The sequence below is a fragment of the Carlito syrichta genome, unplaced genomic scaffold (genome assembly GCF_000164805.1).
Source record: "Carlito syrichta isolate Samal-C Ts95f unplaced genomic scaffold, Tarsius_syrichta-2.0.1 Scaffold301807, whole genome shotgun sequence".
Taxonomy (NCBI): domain Eukaryota; kingdom Metazoa; phylum Chordata; class Mammalia; order Primates; family Tarsiidae; genus Carlito; species Carlito syrichta.
Genome location: NW_007245903.1, coordinates 891,203 through 908,920, shown reverse-complemented (window position 1 = coordinate 908,920; position 17,718 = coordinate 891,203).

Sequence of the window (17,718 nt, the reverse complement as noted above, 5' to 3'; positions counted from 1 at the left end):
CTATCCCATCACTCAAACTTCTGTAAACACTGGGAAAATACGAACATGCACAAGTAGCCGAGGATACTGAAAAGTAGACACAAGCAGGCAAGTTGTGGAGGGAGGAAAACGGGAGCATGGGGGTAAGTTTCCCTTTTTCTGTTTTTGATTTTTGCCTTGCCATAGATGCTGTTAACCACCAGGTGGCGCTCGTGAGCACAGTACTTTCAAGACCATTGACTCCATTAGGCTGGCAGATGGCGACAGTGTCCTTTGCATGAAAAAAGAGGTTTTTAACTTAAACATTATTTGTGTATTCACAATACAAGCACCATGAGGAATGCATCCTCTGCTTAGCAAAAGGGACTCCATTATGAACAAAAAATTCTTATTTAATGGTAATAATGTGTTTGTATCACATGGTAGTTCAGAAAGACACAAATCAATCTCATTTCCCTTATTTACAACCACGTCAGATAAACAGGTTTGTGCTTGTTTTTGCTTATCTTTTAATTATAAAAAAATCGAGCAATACAAAAAAAAGGAACTTCCCATGCTTGTTCCAACACAAGCCCTGCTGTCATTTTGGGCACAGAGCTGACACCAACCGTCTTAGGTGTAACTGCAGGGACTGCCAGATTTTCTGTGCTTATTCTTTGTGTGTGTGTGTGTGTGTGTGTGTGTGTGTGTGTGTGTGTGTGTGTGTGTGTGTGTGTGCTTATTCTTTAGCTGAATGACTTGCTCTCTGGGAGTCATGTCCTAGCGTGGATTCAAATTCAAGTCTGGGGCTTTGATAATTGTTTCTCCTTTAATTCTCCCAAAATCTGGTAGAGGAGTTGTGCTGTAGTGAAATAAGCTAAATCAGTTAATAAAATCAGTTTGCTAGCAATATCATTATATTAACCAGCTTACTCCATTTTGTTTAAAACTTTCATCTTAGTTACCTGCCTGACCTAAGAATCAATGCCTACGTGTGATTACAGTAACATTCCCATGACCACAGACCCCCAGCTTTGTCTCCTTTGGGCAGTTTATGCTGACCATTGCCTGCTGACTGTTACAGAATTCCTTCGCCATAAGCTCCATGTGATTGTATGCTTTGTTAACTGAAGTCAAATGTTACACTTTGACATTTTCATAGTTTGTTCTTATATTCTGTTAATGACCTAACCAAGGTAACTCCATTGTATAATGATCTTTCTTCCTTGTCTCTATGTAACTACCTTAAACTATATCTTAATGGCAGAACTCCAGGAACTTTCTGGGCACTGGCTATACCTACCTGACATGAAATTAATCAAAGCTCCCTAACAGTCGCAGTTCCCATTTTGGTTGCCAAGTCATTAGTTAATAGTTGCTATGGTCACTAAGTTGCTATGTAGCAAATGCTGCAAATTTTACCTATAAAAGCTTGTCACAAACTGTACCAATTTGACAAGAGCTTTCGCTCTTACTCTTGACCCACACGTTTAATAAATTCATAATTAATTAAACTCAACTTGCTGGTGTAGCTTTTTCTCGCTTACTCAGTCATAACATTTGGAGGCCCCAGTGAGAAATGTATTGTCTGCCGGCACAAGCCACTGCCTCGTTCTGGTCCTCCTGGGCTGAGAGAAGAGGTGCTGGGGAGGCGCCACCTGAAATCTCAGGACCCCTTAGCCTTTCACCAGCCTCTGAGAGGCTCGGAACAACTACTGGCAGCTACACCTCAAAAGAATCAGAGTTTGTCTGCTGTATTCTAGGAGGTAAGAGTATTTTTGAGAGCCTGGTACCACGGTTTTTCTGTTTTTATTTCTGATCAAGGGAATTACGTCCTGACGAGGTCACCCTTTGGACACTATTCACTAAGCCAAGACGTTGGCTGAATAGAGTCCCTGTTCTCTGCCCTGAGGTGTTCCAGGGATCTGTAATTTTGTTTTAATTTTTGTCTGTTACTTGCTTGTGTGCCGTTTTGTTTGTTGTGTGTCATGGGTTCCCAGAACTCAAAACAAGTCAGTCCTCTAGACTGTATGTTAAAGAACTTTTCTGTTGCCTTTGCTGAGGATTATGGTGTCCACCTTACTAAAGGCAGACTCCAAACTCTCTGTCAGATAAACTGGCCTGTTTTTCATGTTGGCTGGCCTTCTACAGAGTCTCTAGATGTTAACATCACCAAGGATGTTTGGAAAATAGTTACAGGGAAGCCTGGTCATCCGGATCAGTTCCCTTATATAGACCAGTGGCTAAGTTTGGTCTGGAACCCATCCCCTTGGTTAATGGCATGTTCTCTTGAAACTCCCAGTCAAGTTCAGATCGTTTCTTCCTGTAAACAACCAGAACAGGCTAAGTCTCATAATAACTCCACTCCATCTACACTGCTCCTCCAGGAACCTAAGGTCCCACTGTGTCCAGCTCCTCTTCCCTCCTGCACATTGTATCCTATTGTACCATCCTCTAGTGAGGATCCTCTCGAGGATCCAGTCCTCTTCCACCCTCCACCATAAACTCCTTAGACTTCCTCACCCACTACTACCTCCATGGCTCCTGATTGTCCCCAGCCATCTCCAACATCGGGTATGGCTGAGGCTGCCTCCAGTTCTAACCCATTTGTGTCTTCTCCACCTGTGGCAGCCTGACTTAGGTCCTGTGCTGATCCAGTTCCAATCTTTCCCCTCTGGGAGGTCCCGTCAGCATCGGGGGATCGGGCAGGAGGAGTATTTATGGTGTATACCCCTTTTTCTTCTTCTTCTGATTTGTACAACTGGAAGCACCAAACCCAAAACCCTTGTTTCTCTGCTAGGCCACAGGCACTTATTTCATTAATGGAATCTGGTGTGTATACCCATCATCCCACGTGGGATGACTGTCAACTACTTTTAGTCACTCCGTTTACTGCTGAGGAGCGAGAGTGCATTAGCTCTGAAGCTATAAAGTCCATTCTGGATTCTGCTGTGTACTGTGGACACACAGGAGGAAAATCAAGACATTCTGGACAGAGATTTTCCTCCTACTCGCCCAAATTGGGACCCCAACACCTTGGCAGGATCTAGGGCACTGAATATATATCACCAGGCTCTATTAGCAGGTTTAAAGGGGGCAGCCCAAAAACCCATTAATTTGTCTAAAACTACTGAGGTTCTCTAGGAACACGAGGAGTCCCCACGGGCATTCTTTGAACATCGCCAAGAGGCGTTTCGAACCTACACCCCTTTTGACCTCTTGGCTCCTGAGAATGCTCGGGCCATTTGTGGCACAGGCAGCTATCATTTTGAAAAATGACAGAAGTTAGAAGGCTTTGCAGGAATGAACATTTCTCAGCTGCTTGAAGTAGCTCACAAAATTTACAATAACTGAGATGCTGAGAAACAGAAACAAGCAGTACAGACGGCTGACAAAGCTGCAAGAAGGCAGGCCAAAATCCTAATGACAGCCCTCAGGGCCCCACGAACTGGTTCCAAGCCTCCAAGCCAAAAGTCTGATAACCAAAAAGGCCAAAAGGGTCAAAAACCTGAAACACATTAAGTTAGCGAAGAACCAGTGTGCTTATTGAAAGGAGCTTAAACATTGGGTCAAAGATTGTACCTATCACCTCCTCTACAGGAAAACCAAGACCCAGATCCTAAGCCCATTCTGATCCTGCCCTCGGCCAGAGGGGCAGAAAATGATTCAGACTGAAAGGGCCAAGACTCTTTTTCCTTGGGCCCTCAAGAGCCTATGATAACCGCAGCTATCGGGGGCCACCCAGTTAAAAACTCTTAATGGACATAGGGGCAGAACTTTCAGTCCTAAAGTCACCATTAGGGCCTATGTCTAAAAATCAACTTTTAATACAAGGAGCAACAGGAATGATTACCAGTTGCAAATTCACTTCTAATTGGACTGTTGACTTGGGACAAAAGCAGGTAACACACTCATTTTTAGTAGCTCCTGAATGTTCGTTCCCTCTCATTGGTGGAGATCTGTTACGGAAATTAAGAGCAACCATTGTGTTTTCACCTGATAAAACTGAAATGTTTATTCCTACTGCATATCAAATGCTCTTAACTGTTCCATTTTCTGAAGAATATCTTTTAACCTCTCCAAAGTCTATTGCTAAAAATGTTCCATCAAGCTTACCTCTACAGTTGCCTCAGGAGTTTCCTTCCATCTAGGCAGAAACCAACCTGCCAGGATTGGTGAAACATCAACATCCAGTGGTAGTAAGTTTACTGGCATCAGCTACTCCTGTCCAAGTCTGCCAGTTCCCTATGAGTTTGCAAACCCGGAAAGGAATTGCTCCTCATATAAAAAGACTCTTAGCTGCCAAAATTCTGACTCCATGCAAGTCAGCATGGAACACACCTTTCTTGCCAGTTCAGAAACTGGGAACTTCTGACTACTGTCCAGTTCAAGACTTAAGCGAAATCAACAAGTGGGTAGAAACTATTCATCCAACTGTTCCTAACCCATACACTTTACTCAGTCTACTTCTCCCTCAACATCAGGTATATACCATGCTAGACTTAAAAGATACTTTTTTCTCTATTCCCCTGTCTCCTGTCAGCCAACCTATTTTTGCTTTTGAGTGGACAGATCCAGACACAGGAGATACCAGTGAGTTAACTTGGACATGACTACCACAAGGCTTAAAGAACTCCCCAACCCTCTTTGGAGAGGACTTGCAACAGGATTTGTCGGGGTTCCGTGCCCAACACCCTGAATGTGCTTTGCTTCAATACTTGGATGACCTCCTATTTGCAGTTGCAGGCTTGGATACCCGTTTACAAGGTACTAAAGTTTTGTTACAGCTTCTCCAGGACCTGGGCTACAGAGTATCAGCAAAGAAAGCACAGCTTTGCTCTGCCCAAGTGTTGTACCTTGGATACCAGCTGCAAGGGGGCAAGCGAGCCCTAACCTCAGCCAGGAAAGAAGCCATTCTCTGAATTCCCATGCCAACCACCAAGAAACTGATATGGGAATTCCTGGGGGTGGCAGGGTATTGTCGGCTATGGATCCCAGGATTTGCTGAAATTGCCAAACACTTGTACTCGGCCACAGCAGGCGATCAACCCCCAAATTGGACTGCTGCTGAGGAACAAGCGTTCCAGCAACTAAAAACAGCTCTAAGCCGGGCTCAGTGGCTCAGTCTGTAATCCCACGCCTTTGGGAGGCTGAGGTGAGTGGATTGCCTGAGCCCGCGGGTTCGAGACCCGCCTGGGCGGTGAGACCTCTTGTCTACAATAAATCAACAAATCAGCCAGGTGTGGTCGTGCATGCCTGTAATTCCGGCTACTTGGAAGGCTGAGGCGGAAGGATCGCCGGAGCCCAGCAGGTCGAGGCTGTGGTGGCTGGGAGCGGCCACTGCACTCCAGTCTGGGTGACAGAGAGACTCCAACTCAAAATAAATAAATAATAAATAAAAACAACTCTAACCCAAGCACCAGCACTAGCCTTTCCAGATGTTACCAAACCTTTCCACTTGTTCATTCATGGACAACAAAGAATTGCCAAAGGGGTCCTCACTCAGACCCTAGGGCCATGAAAAAGACTGGTGGCCTATTTGTCAAAGAGACTGAACCCGGTAGCTTCTGGTTGGCCCTCTTGTCTTCGAGCCATTGCGGCCACAGCTTTGCTGCTTAAAGAAGCAGACAAATTAACTTTCGGCCAAAACCTGGCTCTAACTGCTCCTCATGCTGTTGAGACTCTGCTCCAGGGAGCCTCCGGCTGTTGGACATCAAACGCACGTATTACTCAGTATCAAATCCTACTACTAGACCAGCCTAGACTAACTTTCTCTCCTACTCAGTGCCTCAACCCAGCAACCCTGTTGCCTGGTGACCATCCGGAGATGCCAGTGCATGACTGCAAGGATGTGTTGGACATTACCCAGGCCAGCTGACGTGATCTTCAGGACACTCCTCTGCACCAGGCTGATGCTGACCTGTTCACAGTTGGTAGCAGCCTGGTACTCAATGGAGTCCGTAAGGTTGGCGCAGTGGTAACTATAGCTCATGATGTAATCTGGTCATAGGCACTGCCTCAGGATACTTCTGCCCAAAAGGCTGAGTTAATTGCTCTAACCCAGGCCCTGCATTGGGGAGCAGAAAAACGAGTAAACATCTTCACAGACAGCTGGTATGCGTTTGCTACACTTCATGTACATGCCATGATCTACAAAGAATGAGGCCTTCTCACCGCAACAAGTAAGACTATCAAAAATAAAGAAGAAATATTAGTCCTCTTGGAAGTTGTTTGGCTTCCTAAAGAGATAGCTGTTATTCATTGTAAAGGTCACCAAAAATCTGACACTCTAGAAACAATTGGAAACCACCTGGCAGACCAGACAGCTCGGGAAGCAGCAGAACTCCCAATTGAACCCCTATTTTACCAGCTAAAACTTTTCCAGTCCCTTCTCTCCCACAGAAGCCCAGATATACACGTAGAGAATAAGAGACTGCACAGCTGGCAGGAGCTTTCAAGAAACCTGATGGCTGATGGGTTAAAGACTCCAGAATTGTCCTATCTGAAGTTCTTGCAGAAAAATTAATAAAAACTCCACTCTACCACCCACCTAGGAAGAACCAAAATGGCTGAACTGTTAAACCATCTTTATATTATCAATAACTTAAAAGACCAAGCTGATTCAGCAACTTTAATGTGTCCTGCTTGTGCTCACATCAATCCCAAGGGAGGACCAAAACCCCTTCCAGGAATCAGGGCATGAGGATTAAGCCCTGGTGAACAATAAGAAAAAGATTTTACTGAAATAAAATCTCTACATGCGGGATACAATTATTTACTGGTGTTAGTAGACACTTTTTTTTTTTTTTTTGAGTTGGAGTTTCACTCTGTCACCCAGACTGGAGCAGCCACTGCAGCCTCTACCTGCTGGGCTCTGGTGATCCTTCCGCCTCAGCCTTCCAAGTAGCTGGAACTACAGGCATGTGCTACCATGCCCGGCTGATTTGTTGATTTATTTATTTATTTATTTTTGATTTATTGTAGAGATGAGGTCTCGCCAAGTTGCCCAGGCGGGTCTCGACCCTGCGGGCTCAGGCAATCCACTCACCTCAGCCTCCCAAGGCACGTGATTACAGGCTGAGCCACCGAGCCTGGCTTGTAGACACTTTTTCGGGATGGGTAGAAGCGTTTGCCACAAGAAATGAAACTGCCCTTACAGTTGCAAAATACTTATTAAATGAAACAATTCCTAGGTACAGGCTTCCTCTTTCTATTGGCTCAGACAATGGTCCTGCCTTCACCTCATCCATGGTGCAGCTGGTTTGTAAAGCACTGAAATCAAATGGAAACTGCATTGTGCTTACTGACCACAAAGCTTGGACAGGTAGAATGCATGAACCGGACTTTAAAAAACACTTTATCTAAATTAATAATAGAAACTGGTGAAAAATGGGTGTAACTCTCTTACCGCTAGCTCTCCTTCGAGCTAGATGTACCCTGTATAAGAGTAGATTTACTCCCTATGAAATGTTTGGAAGACCCCCTCCTTTGTAACCACCAAAATTATAAATGTATGCAGGAAAATAAATTCTTTTGTCCAAACTGGGAATGTGTCACCATTGCAACTTACAGTGGAGGACCTAATGACACTTCCCAAATCACTGTTTGGCTAACATCTGGCTCAGAACAGCCTGTATACATAAAGGTTACTGATCCACTCCATCACTCATGGAGAACTGGAAAAACCTATTGTGTACAGTTGTACGTGAAAAGGTATGACCAGGGCGCCTTATTTACTATTCAAAAGCAAACCATCAACCATAAACCTATACCCATAGGACCCTTAACTGAGTTACAGGACCCTATGTTTGGCTTTCATCCACAAGCACCTCCTGAACCAGCTCCAAAGTCTTTGGGATTAAGCTTTCCAGTCCAGAAACCCCACTTACGGGATCCTATTTTTGAAGAGCTTACTAATCAATCTCTGTTAAAGTATCTCCAGTCTTTACAGTGGATAGAGGACCTTGTCCACACCAACGTCCATGCTGTACTGCCAACTCCAACTTCCACACTGTATCATCCGTTCCAGCCTGGAAATCTGGTCTATGTCAAAAAGTTCCAGAAAGAAGGATTGAGCCCCTCCTGAAAAGGACCATACGAAGTCATCCTCACCACCCCAACGTCACTCAAGGTTAGTGGAATACCAACCTGGATTCATCATTCACAAGTCAAGGAAGCTGTGGACGCTGAAGCCTGGCTCAGCCAAGCCTGCAGTTGGAACGCTGACCTGCCCCTCTGCCCAACAACTGGACTGTAAACCAACATCCTGATAATCCTCTCAAAATCACCCTCAGAGCCCATTGTCCTACACCACCTGACTAGCCAGCAGCAGAAACTGTGAGACATTGACCATAACTGAATGCACTGCACTCATCCTTTGCCTTTCCTTTTTGTTATCCCACTTGTTCTAGGATTTAAAGCAGCACTGCTTACTGCAGCTCCTGCAGAATGGCCATGCTATAAGAAAGTTCTGTTAACACTGTTTTATTTCTCATGTATTATTGCTTTATTATGCTTAAAATAAGTTTACCTTGGTTTATTCTAGCAAACACCCCTTTAAGTTCAGCTTGTTATAATACTTATACCTTTACTTTAAGTTCCTTTACTTCAGGACATGTTTCAGCTGTCCAAAATTGGACCCCTAACTCAAACCTAATCTTATTTAAAGTAAATCTTCCTGATCTAGTACCTGTGGGAAAAAAAATGTGTATTTCGAAGACCTGGAATCTCTGACTGGGCAGCCAGAATTCCTATGGCAGATGGGGTACCAAACCACTTCTTTACTGAAATGTGTACCCAGTGAGCAACTCTTAAATTCATAAAAACTACAGACATCTACCTTTGCCCCAGTAACCCCCAAAATTATAAATGTATGCAGGAAAATGAATTCTTTTGTCCAAATTGGGAATGTGTCACCATTGCAACTTATAGTGGAGGACCTGATGACACTTCCCAAATCATTGTTTGGCTAACCTCTGGCTCAGAACAGCCTGTATACATAAAGGTATACTGATCTACTCCATCACTCATCAGGACTGGAAAAACCTGGGGTGTACAGTTGTACATGAAAGGATATTTTGGGAGTCCAGCTCCTGCAAGGGTTGGAGGTCACTGGAGTTGAGACGGCATCGGCGAATAAGGAAAGAAAGGGACTGGACTCCTATTTAGAGCAGAAACCATTTATTGGAGGTTTACAGCAGGTATTTATCCCCAAATTTTACACAAAACAATTAAACTCACATGCTTTTCACGTGAACACAAAGCCAGGTGCATGAGGGGTGTCCCCTTTCTCCCAGTTGGTCTTTCAGGCATGAGGAAGAGCAAACCTAAAATTGCCTTTCTGTTCCAATACGTTCTTAGTAACCAATAACATTTACAACATACAACATCTTACAAAATCACACAACACCTATCCTATTAACTTTCCTCTTCTATGCTAATTTCCACTAGTCCTAACTTACACAATTGCTATGGAAACCTATAAAAAATATAGCCTAAACCAGTTCCTAAAGAATGTGGCCCTGTCCAAAGATCATGCTGGGCTCTCCAGAATGTGACCCAGTACAAAGTTCACAGTGGGCCACTTCTTGGAAAAATTGATTACAATCTCTTAACAAAATGGCTACTCTAAAATCCTATATATCTACCTTAACTTCTATATGAATTTCTTAATTCTAATCATAATACAAAAAGCCTGTTACCAGCAATTGGGCTCTCAAATGTGACCCAAGTTTGAACTGTGAATCGTACCACGGCCAAAACCGAAGTCTATGAAAAAATGGGAACAATGAGTTTCTAAAGTTAGCTTGTTCATCCCAGTCTCAGAGTTTCATGCTTGAGTTTACAGGAGCTTTTTCTGGTTATAGTGTTTAGCAGAAAAAGGGAGAGGAAATGGGGTCAACAGCTCCTGAACACATCCTAGTGGTCTCAGGGTCAATGGCCCTCCCTGATCCTTAATGCTCAGTGGGCTTCCATGGCCAGCTCCCAACAGGGTATGACCAGGGCACCTTATTTACTATTCAAAGGCGAACCATCAACCATAAACCTATACCCATAGGAGCCTTAACTGAGTTATAGGACCCTATGTTTGACTTTCATCCACAAGCACCTCCTGAACCAGCTCCAAAGTCTTTGGGATTAAGCTTTCCAGTCCAGAAACCCCCTAGTTTGTTTCCTATGTTAACTCATATGCACCACTTGGTTAATAACATTTGGCCTCAATTAGCATCAGATTGCTGGCTTTGTTTAAAATCAAAACCTCCATATTACATAGGAATAGGAGTTGAAACTCCTATCCAGAGCAATGCAGCTAAAACAACTTGCATTCCAAAGACTGTTCATGTCACCATAGGAGATATAACTGGAAATGCCTCTTGTTTAATAACTGCAAGTTTCAATTTAACAGCTTCTCCACTTTCTGAAATTTATCTCTTACTAAGACCATAACTCATTCCCAAGCTTATACTGCATCTGCCAATATGTGGTTTGCTTGTTTATTAGGATCAATTACTTGTATTACTGCTGAAATGTTAAACAATAAGCCTGTTTTATGTATCACTGTTCATGTACATCCTTGGTTATATGTCCACAGTGGCCCCAAGGGTGCTCTTTTAATTTCACCACCTGGTACTCGAAAAAGGCATGCTGCTCCTCTGTTAGTCCCTTCTTTAGTTGGATTAAGTGTGACTGGGACAGCTGCACTTAGCACTGCTGCTTTAATCCTCAGAGAAACAGGACTCACGGGACTAACCAGTTTAATCCAAAACATAAATGCTGACCTAGAATATGTACAGTCATCAATAGAAAACTTCACAACCAAGTAAATTCTTTAGCTGAGGTCATCCTCCAAAATCGGAGAGGTTTTGATTTATTGTTCATGTCTCAGGGAGGGCTTTGTGCTGCTCTAGGAGAAACTTCTTGTTTCTATGCCAATACATCAGGAATCATCAAAGAAACTCTCCAAAAGGTCTGGGAAAACATAAACCAGCAATGAAAAAAATGAAACAATAATAAGTCCTGGTTCCAATTCTTGTTTGATTGGAACCCATGGCTGACTACCTTGCTTACTAGTCTAGCAGTACCTCTCATACTTCTGTTCCTTGGTCTACTCATTGGACCTTGCATTTTAAACTGGTTTGTTAACTTTGTCAAGAAACAAATCAACTCAACAAAAATTCTGTATACCAGAATCTATTATAATTCCCTTCCTTTAACTGAAGAGTCAATGTGTTGACTCATGCACAACTAAAAGGGGGAATGAAATAAGCTAAATCAGTTAATAAAATCAGTTTGCTAGCAAAATAATAATATTTACCAGCTTATTCCATTTTGTTTAAAATTTTCATCTTAGTTACCTGACTGACCTAAGAATCAATGCCTACGTGTGATTACAGTAACATTCCCATGACCACAGACCCCCAGCTTTGTCTCTTTTGGGCAGGTTATGCTGATCGTTGCCTGCTGACTGCTACAGAACTCCTTTGCGATAAGCTCCATGTGATTATATGCTTTGTTAGCTGAAGTCAAATGTTACGCTTTGAAATTTTCATAGTTTGTTCTTATATTCTGTTAATGACCTAACCAAGGTAACTCCATTGTATAATGATCTTTCTTCCTTGTCTCTATGTAACTACCTTATACTATATCTTAATGGCAGAACTCCAGGGACTTTCTGGGCACTGGCTATACCTACTTGACATGAAATTAATCAAAGCTCCCTAACAATCGAAGTTCCCATTTTGGTTGCCAAGTTGTTAGTTAATAGTTGCTATGGTCACCAAGTTGCTATGTAGTCAATGCTGCAAATTTTACCTATAAAAGCTTGTCACAAACTGTACCAATTTGTCAAGAGTTTTCATTCCTACTCTTGACCCGTGCATTTATAATTATATTCATAATTAATTAAACTCAACTTACTGGTGTAGCTGCTTCTTGCTTACTCAGTCATAACAGTAGGACTCAGCATGGGTGAAAGCAGGGGAGGGGAATGTTCTATACTTGGTCTTTTCTCAGATTCTCATTCCTACCATTAAAGAAAAGTTAAACCTATAGATTAAAGGTCACGTATTTCCTCCAGTGTTAAACAGTGACTTTCCATTGGGGTTACTTCTCCATTCTCTATAGAACTCATTCCTCCTTCCCAAAATGGCAGATGACACAGAAGAAAGCTTGGTGTCCACGAATCTTCCATCCTGGTCCAAATTCTGCCTCTTGATGTTTGCCAGCCTCCCCTAAGATGCATCAGGTCCACATGGGTGTCCAGCCAGGTGTCAGTGATGTGAAATTGGCAACCCCCAAGGGTGCCCATGGACCAATCCTGGTCCAATGCTTCAAGTTCCTTACACTCAGCAGCCTCACCCCCACCTGTTGTCGCCAATAAATGCTCTTGGCCCTCTTTGTTCTTTCTTTCCAGGTGGAACTTTATACCTAAAGAGGCAGTTCTCAACTCAGTCGTATCCCCACCTCTTTTGGTTTTCCTTTTTTACTCAATATTCTTTGTTTTAACCGAGGCATAACCTATATACTATAAAATGAATGTTAAGTGTATAACTGACGGATGTTGTGAAATATATGCATTTCCATCTACCCTAAAGGCTCCATGTACTCCTCTTCATCAACCTTCATGCCTCAGAGGTGATCATTGTTCTGATTTTCTTAATCAACACAGGCTAGTTTGTTTTTGTTCTAAAGCTTCACACAGTGGGTGCAGTGGCTCACGCCTATAATCCTAGCACTTTGGGAGGCCAAGGTGAGAGGATTGCCTGGGTTCACGGGTTCAAGACCAGCCTGGGAAACTTGGCAAGCCCTCATCTCTACAATAAATAAAAAGATTAGCAGGGCACGGTGGCCCTAGCCTGCATTTTCAACTACTTGGAAGGCTGAGGTGGAAGGATCACCTGAGCCCAGCAAGTCGAGGCCGTGGTGGCCATGAGCATGCCACTGTACTCCAGCCTGGGCAACAGAATGAGACTCCAACTCAAAAAAAAAAGCTTCATATAAATGGCATCCATCACCTTTTGCTAAACATAAATTGTTGAGATTTATCCATGTTCTAATATGTACCAGGGGTTCATTTTTCTGTATTGCTGTGTAGTATTCTATAGGGGTTGTTTGTATATTTACCTGTTGGCATTTAGGCTGTTTCCATTCTGAGACTATTATAAATAAAGTGCCATGTGCATGACTAGCTGAAGCCAATGTCATGGGTGGTGAAAGTATTTACCAAGACAGTTATGGATTAAGAAAGGAAGATTTCTTTAAGGAAAGACATGCTGTGAAGAGAACAAAGCAGAATGGAAAAGGGAGGCCATTTGGCATCTGCAAAGAAACCAGGTCTGAGGGGGGTTTACTGGGCTCTTTGGGGGACAGGGAGGCTGCCTAGAGGCAGAGGAGTATAAGAGGGAAGTTAACGGAGGGTCCTGCAAGATGGCCAAGTGTGGCATTCTGGTTTTTAAAAATAACATTAATTAACAGCAATGGTTCACTGCTTTTCCATTTACTGCAGCTAAAGTTTAGTTTACTACAATGACCTGCAGTTGGTCGGTGAGCTTTTACAGCCCTCACTGTGATCAGTAAGTTTTTTTGTAACTTTTATAAAATCTTGAGATGTCCTTCCTCAATGTAATTTACCCAATTGTTGCTGGCCTAATTATGCCTCACATTTCTCCACATAGAACAAAAGTTTTTTGACGTATACTTTTATATATCTTGCATAAACAGCTAGGAATAAAATTACTGAGACACAGAGTAGAGGTGTTTTACTTCATGAGAAACTCCCAGTTTTCCACAATGGTAGTGTCATTTCACACCCCCAGCATCAGTGTGGCAGGTTCCAGTTGCTTCTCATTCTCACCAACATCAGGACTGTCTGCCTTTTAAATTTTAGACAGTCTCATGAATGTGAGGTATTTTGTTGTGATTTTCTTTATATTTTTAAAAATTGTCATTCTTTTACTTTCCTGAAATAACATCCACAGATAACATGCCCTAATTATATATATAATTTGAAAAATAAATCAAGATAATATCCTAACTATAAAGAAGAAGTAAAAAAAAGTAATAAAGTAAAATAATATGTAATTATATATGAACTCAAGTATCACTACAGGACATTTACAATGCTGAACAATTGCTCCTATGGGTAGAATCGCCATAAAGTCAAAAACTGTGAATGTATACAATGAATACGTTGTCTTGGTAATTCATGTATGAGTCATTGTAATTGGTGATGCTATTTTTTTAACATTGAAATGCTCTTGATGAATTTCTGAACATAATAAAGCATAATCTTTCCTCAATTTGCATAGTAATTGTATTCTTGCAATTAAAACTTTGCAAAACAAATGGAACTTACACACAAAATGGAATTAGGCTCTGCATTCAGATGGTTATATGTGAGTTTTTCACAGCTATAGGTGTCTAGAAGAACATTAGAAATTCAGGACAGTTGTTTGTTTTGAGGGACTCACACCAGAAACTATCTAGTGTCCCTGGCTCCCACCCACCTGATGTATTGTGACAGTCAGAAATGCTCTCAATGCCTACCAAGAACCAACAGACAAAGCTGTGAAAACTTTCCTGGTAACTGTCCAACCTAGAACATGTAGATCAGCTAAAAACATGCATTATTTACATTAAGGAAGTATCATTTTCCCCAAATTACAGATAAGACAGTTAGGGATCACAGGTGTGGTGATTTTTGTTCAAGCGCCCACATTTAGTAAAAGAGCCTATTATTCCAATTCTCACCATTTTTTCACCAGTCTGACCAACTGCGTCATGTATTTTCATACTACACAATGTGTCAAATTTCAGTGGTGAACTAAAAGATTAAGTGTTAAGTATCAAATCTTCACTTTCCTTGTGCTCAAGCTCCCACGGGACTGGTGCAGAGGGTGCAGGTTCCTTATTGGCTGAGCACCAATGTCAGAAAGAGAAAAATTCCCATCCTAAAAAACAAAAACAAAAACAACACATATGCACAGAGACACTCCCTGTCTCAGACAGAATCCCGCACAATTAGCTGATGACAGCAAGGAAAAGAACAAGACATTAAATGCATACTTTTGAGGATTTGCCTGTCTACTTTAACATTATTGTCACGGACTTTGGCATCAGTAGTTACCTTTTAAAAGGTAAAAAACTACCTTTGAAACACCTTTAGTAGCAGATCCTAATCTTTTAAAGTACTTTAGATAGAGATGATCTACTGACACTTAAAAAACAAAATGTAAACACCAAAAAAAGTTTCAAATTAATATCAGCATAATCAAGAAGGTCTTCAAAAACTTTATCCCAAAAGTGTAGGTGAAATGTATTCTGAATTCATATTTTCTAAAGAGCCTGAGCCCCGCCATTCTATTTAATGGGCAAATAGAATGCAGCCATATTATTGCTAGTCCCACCCAAATGCCACTATATTTGGATATAATTCACTTTAGTTTCATGATTCTCTCACATTTAGATATGTTTGGACTGGGTATGATCAAAGTCAATAGTTTATTTTTTAATGTCATGGCATTTGGCAACAGCTCCCACCTCACTAATGTCCCAGTCCTTAATTGCTTTAGTTCAGCAATGTGCTTGTGGCTAGCAATAATATGACTTCATTCTATTTGCCCATTAAATGCCCTCATTTTGGCAATGAATTTGGTGTTACCTGAAAGCACCACATGGTTCCATCTCCAGGCATTTCTACTTCATGGTCCCTGGAATGAAGACCAGGGAAGCCTTAATCTGTAAGGACGAGGATGAGGTGAGCAAGGCATTGGTCTCTCGTGTAAATTTTAAGGACCAAAACCAGTCATCAAAAGAAAAATTTGAATGCAATGTTTTTAAAAATCGAGAGTAATGTAAAATCTGTAATTAGTAAATGTCAACATTTTAAATAATTCCTGACCTTCCGTTGGCCTCAGGCTCCCATCCGGCTCTGCTCTACACTGTTGCATAAAATGTTTCGTTTATTAGCCCTCCTCAGCTTTACCTTATCCTTAAACTTTCTCTAGCATTTTCCCATCTTTTACTACTGGAGAGGAGTATGTGCACCACTGTCCCAGCTCACTCCCTCCTTTTCCCACTGCAGATGCAGGACTTGAATCACACATACACATACACACACACACACACACACACACACACACACACACACACACAGTAACTCTGGAGAGGTACTAACACACACACACAGTAACTCTGGAGAGGCACTAGGACCTACTGGCAGTCACTTCTTTGCTTCAGTACAGGAAGATCATCTTCTCCAAAGCCAAACTGCATTTAAAGTGCAGAAGTCAGTTACTTTAATGTTTAGGCTGATGAATTTAGGATCTTTTTAATCCAGTGTGTTAGGCCGAAATCTCCCATTGGGGCCTCCAAAATGTTAGGTCAGACCAGACAGGACTGTCTACGATCCAGTGTCATGCCAAAGATGCAAAGAATTGCACAAAAATTAGATTGGAAAATATAGTTTATTTAAAAAGTAAATTGGAGAGAGGATTCACCTCCCTAAGGTTGGGGAAGGAGCCAAAGCTAGGAAACATGGCAATCATAGCTCAAAGAGCCATGTGACTAGACCAGAGATTAACAAAGCAATGACCATGGTTGCTTGAGGTTGAATACTTTTAAACCTTCCCTTTGATGGTGGCAGGTCATTAAGGTGATTGGGTGGTGGTCTGCTCCACATCATCACAGAGGGCATGTAAACACAGGTGCTGATGTCAGGCAATGGATAGCAGGCAAATGGGTGGGCCAGTCACATGACTGCTGCCATGTGGAGGGTTGATTAGATTAACCTGTTTACAAAACAAGTTGGGAAGGGGGTTGTAAAACAATGATCAATAGCTCCTTCTGAGAAACCAGTCCTTGGCAAGTGATTAGAGGGTAAATTAAAGTGAACTGCTAGAAAAATATGACAGATTCTAGGCAGTGTTAAAATGGCTGCTCATTGAATATATTGACTCCATCTAATGTCCTTTCACAGTGTACAGTTTAGAAATTTGTATTCCTAAAGACACACTGAGCACAAACATTCACACTGACACCACTATCCTGGCCAGACCATCTGCACACAGCCCATTCATCTTTTTTTTTTTAATAATCAATATTTTTTATTATGATATTGTGTGGTACAGTTAAGGGTTAGGTATACAAATATGCTTCGTTCAGGCACCCTTGCTGATAAGAGGTATCTCCCCGCCCATTCATCTTTCCAACCCAAGTGCAGAAAATGGGTTTCCCCTCTTTTTTGTACAGCTTTAGCAGCAATAGTCTCATGTCTTGAAAACCTAAGTGTTGTGTTATGGGGATTCTTTCATTTTTCCTTCCTTCCTTCTTTTCTTTTCTCTTTTTCTTTCTTCTCTTCTTTTCCCTCCCTCCCTTCTTCCTTTCTTTTCCTTTCCTTTCCATTCTTTCTTTCTCTCTTTCTTTCATATTAATGCCACTTGGGGAACACCTAATCAAAGTAAACCATTTCTGAGTCTTTGACCTCAGAATTCCGTCTTTTAAATTTGGCACAAATCACAAGAATTTAAGATCATGACTGTCTTTTTACCTTTTGAGTTAAGATCAACTAACATACTGAGAGCTAACACCTCTTTGGCAACTTCCATGTCCTCTATATAACACATCCTCAATATTCTAACCTCATAATTTATTAATTTCACTAACACTATTATTTCTACCCCACTTCAGCCACCTCTTACCTGAAAGAGCCACTCAAGGCTTATCATGATCTGAAAGAGTTTCTCAGAAACCTTAGCCTCTTAC